A 7328-nucleotide genomic window follows, 5' to 3' on the forward strand; every position below is an offset into this window, starting at 1 on the left:
TATCTGCTCAAAACCTAATTTTTAAAAAGCACTCTGGTTTGTATCAATCATTTGTCAATCTGAGAAGCTGATTTATTTAATTGATTGATTTAAGCCCATTAATTGATTCCTGACAGCCCCTGGAAAGAAACAGTTAATTTACCACTGCTTTGGCTTCTGTAACCCCTAGGTAAAAGATTTGGCCAGCCAGCCAGGAGTGATGGAGAGGAGGGAACGACTGATACTGGTGGGATATAAATCGTATATGTTGTAATACGCTATAGGCCATGGAGGCCTAGTATGAACGCTGTGTGCTTGACATAAGTATGTGAGGTACATGTTGCAACTGAAGCAAGGTTATAAGCAGTCAAGGACTGGTTAGTGTTAAATTTGTCATGTCCATAAGAGGAAAAGGAATGTCTTGGATTATGGTGGCCTACCCAGAACAGTTTTCCTGGAGTTATGGGTGAAAGGCTTAGTAAACAGAGACAAAGAGCTGATGACACAACAGACTGGTCTATAAATGGTTGCCTAACGTATCTGAAATTTGAAGTCAGACATTGATCCAGAGCCCTGATAAAGAAGAGGTGTGTAACGTTGGCTGCCCACACCTTGTGATTGGACTGAATTTCAACTGGCCATTGGGACTTCGTTCTGATCTTTGGACTATGGTGTAGTATGAAAGGGATGGGAAGGTGGAGTGGGTGGGGTTTATATTGTAATCAATAAGAGTATTTAGAGCCTTATATACCAACACCACATGTGCTATCTTCCTGCTCCCCCATCCTGTAGGGCAGCCTCTACCAGAGCATAACATTACAAATGATTGGCTGTGCAAGAGTAAAAGGCAGCAGGGCAGGATATCTATCTGTAGTTTCCCTGTGTCCTAGTCTGAGAGTTCATTTACAGATACATTGTGTTAGTGGGACTCAGGGCGGTAGCCTCGTCGACTGAAAAATGTGGCGGAAGGAAAGGGAACATCTAGAAAGAAAACCATTTTCCTAAAAATGATTTTAGGAAACAACTTGACTGATTTTTCAGAGGAACATGATAATGATCTTTAGAAGCTTGGAGTCTTCACCAGCCCTGCACATTCCTGCAGCTCTGTAATCAAAGAGTAGCAATTATAAATAATCTTATTTAAATTTTTTGCTTTTAATTAATTTAAAGTAAAAAAGGAGCTGGCCTGAAAGCAGAGTCAAACACCCTCTGGGCAATAAACCTGACTTGGACAGCAAAGGTGATGGCATTGCAGAAGCCAGTGTGTGACAGTGAAAGAGTAACAGGCTGAAGCAGGAGGTATTTGAATTAAAAACAGCAAACAATGGAAAGCAAAGGTACTGTTAGAGCCTTACTGAAGGATTCCCATAATAAGACCCAGGCAAATCCTGGGGAATGTAAGAAACAAAGTTATGCTGTCAGAGCCAAATTGGGAGAGCAGAAGGGAATAGTGGCTGCAATTAAAGGAAGTTGCAGACTGGGGAGGGGAGATGGGTCAAAGGAGGACCCAAATTCCATCCTTATTATAATTATGAGAGGGATGATCCACATGAGCTTCCCTTTCCCCTGGGCCTTTCCACACCAGTTGCCAGATAGTCCCTTGCTTGATGCACTTGAAGAGATGCAGAAGCCTCCAACCATAGCTTCCACAGTAAACACCACTGTAAAGAAGATTGGTCCCCAAGGATGGGAAGAAGGGGTAGAGATCAGCCCCTTCTCTCCTGACCAGGTCAGAACCATAGGGAAAGTGGTTAGCCTGTTAAACTGGAGCACAGCCTTAGGATGGCTGGCAAGAGCTGGCACCCCTGGTCTTACTCCAGTGGATGTGGTGCCTTGGTCAGGGAATGCATGACCCCAGAGGTTTTTGCAGGGCTCCCTTATGCTATCCAAGTAGGGATATCTCCTGAAAAAGAACATGCTGTTGTAGAATCATTGTGGCACTGTTCGGGAATAACTCTGTATGAAGCCAGTCAGGACTCTGGGGTAGCATGCCGCCTCTTTGAGCATACTGTCACCAGGGCAGACTGCCCTGGACCCCGCTGCCTGGCCTCCCACACACCTGTTGCTCCTCCTCTGGTCTTTGTCCTGCTTCCAGGCAAAGTGTCTCCTTGTCGCCTCCCCCTCCTGGCTCTCAGGTTATGAAGGGCATTGGCCATCACCTACGTGCAGACAGCTGGGCAGCCTTCCCTGCCCCAAGGACCTCAGCAAAAGACATGCAATTCCCACCACATAGGTGCAGTACACAGGGAAACTGAGTTGCATGTGAGTCTTAGGGTATATCTACACTACGGAATAAGGTCGAATTTATAGAAGTCGGTTTTTTAGAAATCAGTTTTATATATTCGAGTGTGTGTGTCCCCACAGAAAATGCTCTAAGTGCATTAAGTGCATTAACTCGGCGGAGCGCTTCCACAGTACCAAGGCTAGAGTCGACTTCCGGAGCGTTGCACTGTGGGTAGCTATCCCACAGTTCCCGCAGTCTCCGCTGCCCATTGGAATTCTGGGTTGAGATCCCAATGCCTGATGGAGCTAAAACATTGTCGCGGGTGGTTCTGGGTACATATCGTCAGGCCCCCGTTCCCTCCCTCCCTCCGTGAAAGCAAGGCCAGACAATCATTTCGCGCCTTTTTTCCTGAGTTACCTGTGCAGACGCCATACCACGGCAAGCATGGAGCCCGCTCAGGTAACCGTCACCCTATGTCTCCTGGATGCTGGCAGACGCAGTACGGCATTGCTACACAGTAGCAGCAACCTCTTGCTTTGTGGCAGCAGACGGTACAATTACGACTGGTAGCTGTCATCGTCATGTCCGAGGTGCTCCTGGCCACGTCGGCTGGGAGCGCCTGGGCAGACATGGGCGCAGGGACTAAATTTGGAGTGACTTGACCAGGTCATTCTCTTTAGTCCTGCAGTCAGTCCTATTGAACCGTCTTATGATGAGCGGGCAGGTGATACGGACTGCTAGCAGTCGTACTGTACCATCTTCTGCCGAGCAGCCCTGAGATGTGGATGGCATGCAGTCCTTCTGCACCGTCTGCTGCCAGCCAAAGATGTAAAAGATAGATGGAGTGGATCAAAACAAGAAATAGACCAGATTTGTTTTGTACTCATTTGCTTCCCCCCCTCCCCTGTCTAGGGGACTCATTCTTCTAGGTCACACTGCAGTCACTCACAGAGAAGGTGCAGCGAGGTAAATCTAGCCATGTATCAATCAGAGGCCAGGCTAACCTTCTTGTTCCAATAAGAACGATAACTTAGGTGCACCATTTCTTATTGGAACCCTTCGTGAAGTCCTGCCTGAAATACTCCTTGATGTAAAGCCACCCCCTTTGTTGATTTTAGCTCCCTGAAGCCAACCCTGTAAGCCGTGTCCTTAGTCGCCCCTCCCGGCGTCAGAGCAACGGCAAACAATCGGGCATCTGAGAGTGCTGTCCAGAGCAGTCACAATAGAGCACTCTGTTGGGGCTAAAACATTGTCGCGGGTGGTTCTGGGTACGTATCGTCAGGCCCCCGTTTCCTCCCTCCCTCCGTGAAAGCAAGGGCAGACAATCATTTTGAGCCTTTTTTCCTGAGTTACCTGTGCAGACGCCATACCACGGCAAGCATGGAGCTCGCTCAGGTAACCGTCACCCTATGTCTCCTGGGTGCTGGCAGACGTGGTACGGCTTTGCTGCACATTAGCAGCAACCCATTGCCTTCTGGCAGCAGATGGTGCAATATGACTGGTAGTCGTCCTCGTCGTGTCCGAGGTGCTCCTGGCCACGTCGGCTGGGAGCGCCTGGGCAGACATGGGCGCAGGGACTAAATTTGGAGTGACTTGACCAGGTCATTCTCTGTAGTCCTGCAGTCAGTCCTATTGAACTGTCTTATGGTGAGCGGGCAGGCGATACGGACTGCTAGCAGTCGTACTGTACCATCTTCTGCCGGGCAGGCAAGAGATGAGGATTGCTAGCAGTCGTACTGTACCATCTTCTGCTGAGCAGCCATGAGATGTGGATGGCATGCAGTCCTTCTGTACCGTCTGCTGCCAGCCAAAGATGTAAAAGATAGATGGAGTGGGTCAAAACAAGAAATAGACCAGATTTGTTTTGTACTCATTTGCCTCCTCCCCTGTCTAGGGGACTCATTCCTCTAGGTCACACTGCAGTCACTCACAGAGAAGGTGCAGCGAGGTAAATCTAGCCATGTATCAATCAGAGGCCAGGCTAACCTCCTTGTTCCAATAAGAACGATAACTTAGGTACACCATTTCTTATTGGAACCCTCCGTGAAGTCCTGTCTGAAATACTCCTTGATGTACACACACCCCCTTTGTTGATTTTAACTCCCTGAAGCCAACCCTGTAAGCCGTGTCATCAGTCGCCCCTCCCTCTGTCAGAGCAATGGCAGACAATCGTTCCGCGCCTTTTTTTTGTGCGGACGCCATACCAAGGCAAGCATGGAGGCCGCTCAGCTCACTTTGGCAATTAGGAGCACATTAAACACCACACGCATTATCCAGCAGTATATGCAGCACCAGAACCTGGCAAAGCGATACCGGGCGAGGAGGCGATGTCAGCGCGGTCACGTGAGTGATCAGGACATGGACACAGATTTCTCTGAAAGCATGGGCCCTGCCAATGCATGCATCATGGTGCAAATGGGGCAGGTTCATGCTGTGGAACGCCGATTCAAGGGCTCGGGAAACAAGCACAGACTGGTGGGACCGCATAGTGTTGCGGGTCTGGGACGATTCCCAGTGGCTGCGAAACTTTTGCATGCGTAAGGGCACTTTCATGGAACTTTGTGACATGCTTTCCCCTGCCCTGAGGCACATGAATACCAAGATGAGAGCAGCCCTCACAGTTGAGAAGCGAGTGGCAATAGCCGTGTGGAAGCTTGCAACGCCAGACAGCTACCGGTCAGTTGGGAATCAATTTGGAGTGGGCAAATCTACTGTGGGGGCTGCTGTGATGCAAGTAGCCCACGCAATCAAAGATCTGCTGATATCAAGGGTAGTGACCCTGGGAAATGTGCAGGTCATAGTGGATGGCTTTGCTGCAATGGGATTCCCTAACTGTGGTGGGGCCATAGACGGAACCCATATCCCTATCTTGGCACAGGAGCACCAAGCCGCCGAGTACATAAACCGCTAGGGGTACTTTTTGATAGTGCTGCAAGCTCTGGTGGATCACAAGAGACGTTTCACCAACATCAACGTGGGATGGCCGGGAAAGGTACATGACGCTCGCATCTTCAGGAACTCTGGTCTGTTTCAAAAGCTGCAGGAAGGGACTTTATTCCCAGACCAGAAAATAACTGTTGGGGATGTTGAAATGCCTATATGTATCCTTGGGGACCCAGCCTACCCCTTAATGCCATGGCTCATGAAGCCGTACACAGGCAGCCTGGACAGTAGGCAGGAGCTGTTCAACTACAGGCTGAGCAAGTGCAGAATGGTGGTAGAATGTGCATTTGGACGTTTAAAGGCGCGCTGGCGCAGTTTACTGACTCGCTTAGACCTCAGTGAAACCAATATTCCCACTGTTATTACTGCTTGCTGTGTGCTCCACAATATCTGTGAGAGTAAGGGGGAGACGTTTATGGTGGGGTGGGAGGTTGAGGCAAATCGCCTGGCTGCTGGTTACGCGCAGCCAGACACCAGGGCGGTTAGAAGAGCACAGGAGGGCGTGGTACGCATCAGAGAAGCTTTGAAAACCAGTTTCATGACTGGCCAGGCTACGGTGTGAAAGTTCTCTTTGTTTCTCCTTGATGAACCCCCCCGCCCCTTGGTTCACTCTACTTCCCTGTAAGCTAACCACCCGCCCCTCCTCCCTTCAATCACCGCTTGGAGAGGCAATAAAGTCATTGTTGCTTCACATTCATGCATTCTTTACTCATTCATCACACAAATAGGGGGGTGACTACCAAGGTAGCCCAGGAGGGGTGGTGGAGGAAGGAAGGAAAATGCCACACAGCACTTTAAGCACAGCACTTTAAAAGTTGACAACTTTAAAATTTATTGAATGCCAGCCTTCTTTTTTTTGGGCAATCCTCTGTGGCGGAGTGGCTGGTTGGCCGGAGGCCCCCCCACCACGTTCTTGGGCGTCTGGGTGTGGAGGCTATGGAACTTGGGGAGGAGGGCGGTTGGTTACAGAGGGGCTGCAGTGGCAGTCTGTGCTCCAGCTGCCTTTGCTGCAGCTCAACCATACACTGGAGCATACTGGTTTGGTCCTGCAGCAGCCTCAGCATTGAATCCTGCCTCCTCTCATCACACTGCCGCCACATTTGAGCTTCATCCCTGTCTTCAGCCCGCCACCTCTCCTCCCTATCATTTTGTGCTTTCCTGCACTCTGACATTATTTGCCTCCACGCATTCATCTGTGCTCTGTCAGTGTGGGAGGACAGCATGAGCTCGGAGAACATTTCATCGCGAGTGTGTTTTTTTTTTCCCTTTCTAAGCTTCACTAGCCTCTGGGAAGGAGAAGATCCTGTGATCATTGAAACACATGCAGCTGGTGGAGAAAAAAAAAAAAAGAGACAGTGGTATTTAAAAAGACACATTTTATAAAACAGTGGCTACACTCTTTCAGGGTAAACCTTGCTGTTAACATTACATACATAGCACATGTGCTTTCGTTACAAGGTCGCATTTTGCCTCCTCCCACCGCGTGACTACCCCCTCAACCTTCCCCCCTCCCTGTGGCTAACAGCGGGGAACATTTCTGTTTAGCCACAGGCAAACAGCCCAGCAGGAATGGGCTCCTCTGAGTGTCCCCTGAAGAAAAGCACTCTATTTCAACCAGGTGACCATGAATTATATCTCACTCTCCTGAGGATAACACAGAGAGATAAAGAACGGATGTTGTTTGAATGCCAGCAAACATACACTGCAATGCTTTGTTCTACAATGATTCCCGAGTACGTGTTACTGGCCTGGAGTGGTAAAGTGTCCTACCATGAAGGACACAATAAGGCTGCCCTCCCCAGAAACCTTTTGCAAAGGCTTTAGGACTACATCTAGGAGAACCGCAAATGCCAGGGCAAAAGTAATCCTTTCACATGCTTGCTTTTAAACCATGTATAGTATTTTAAAAGGTACACTCACCAGAGGTCCCTTCTCCACCTGCTGGGTCCAGGATGCAGCCTTGGGTGGGTTCGGGGGTACTGGCTCCAGGTCTAGGGTGAGAAACAGTTCCTGGCTGTCGGGAAAACCGGTTTCTCTGCTTGCTTGCTGTGAGCTATCTTCTTTGTCCCCAAAACCTGCTTCCGTATTGCCTCCATCTCCATTGAAGGAGTCAAACAACACGGCTGGGGTAGTGGTGGCTGAACCCCCTAAAATGGCATGCAGCTCATCATAGAAGCGGCAT

This window comes from Lepidochelys kempii, chromosome 14 (assembly GCF_965140265.1).
Source record: "Lepidochelys kempii isolate rLepKem1 chromosome 14, rLepKem1.hap2, whole genome shotgun sequence".
NCBI classification, from domain to species: domain Eukaryota; kingdom Metazoa; phylum Chordata; order Testudines; family Cheloniidae; genus Lepidochelys; species Lepidochelys kempii.